Here is a 1,089-nt window from a genome sequence, read left to right on the forward strand (position 1 = left end):
AAAGCTCTGAGCCAGAGGTCTTTCCAACAGAATTACACAAAACATAAAAAGAGGAGCTGAGACCAATCCTATTAAAAGTATTCCAGGTAGTTGAGAAAGATGGAACTGTCCCCAAATAATTTTATGATGCCATCATTGCATGGATATCCAACTGGGTAAAGATCCAACAAAGAAAGAGAACTACTGGCCAATAACTGTGATGAATATAGATGCTAAAATTCTCAACAAGATTCTAGCAAATCAAATCCAACAACACATCTAAAAAAATCATTGAAAATGACCAAGTCAGTTTCATCTCCAGGATAAAGGACTGCTTCAACATTCACAAGACCATATGTAATTAAATATATCAACAGATGTAAAAGCAAGAAGTTGTGATTATATCATTAGACAGAAAAAGCTTTCGATAAAATCAAACACTTCTTCTTGATAAAACCCTTGAACATTTAAGCATAGATGGAAAATATTGCAAAAGAGTAAGAGCCATCCATCCAAAACCCACACCCAACATACTGATAAACAGAAAGAAATTGGAACCATTTCCACTGAAAAGCAGACCAAGACAAGGATGCCCACTCTCACCCTGTTCAACAGTGTTGGAAGTTCTAGCTAGAGCAATCAGACAAGAGAAGTAATTCAGGGGTATCCAAATAGGAAAGGAGAAAGTTAAGTCATCCTTCTTTGAAGATGACAGAATCCTAAACCTCGAAAACACAGAAGAATCTTTTAAAAACCTTCTTCACTAATAAAGGACTTTGGCAAAGTCTCGGGGATAAAATAAACACGGAAAATACAGTCTCAAGCCTATACACCAACAATAACTGAGAGTGAGACTTTGACCCATACACACACACAAAAAGGATTTTAGAGGACATAAAAAAGCTGATTCTCAAGTGTATGTGGATAAACAAAAAATGTAGAAAAGTCAAAAAATATTGAAACAGAAGTTGGAGGGTGGAAATAATTATCTGACTTCAAGACATTTAAAGCTATGAGAACCAAGACAAGTGTAGTATTGACAAAAACAGATATATAGGTAAACAGAAGAAATAAAATGTCTAGAACAAGATATGCACTAATACAGTCAAC

This window comes from Carlito syrichta, unplaced genomic scaffold (genome assembly GCF_000164805.1).
Source record: "Carlito syrichta isolate Samal-C Ts95f unplaced genomic scaffold, Tarsius_syrichta-2.0.1 Scaffold301727, whole genome shotgun sequence".
Classification (NCBI taxonomy): Eukaryota; Metazoa; Chordata; class Mammalia; order Primates; family Tarsiidae; genus Carlito; species Carlito syrichta.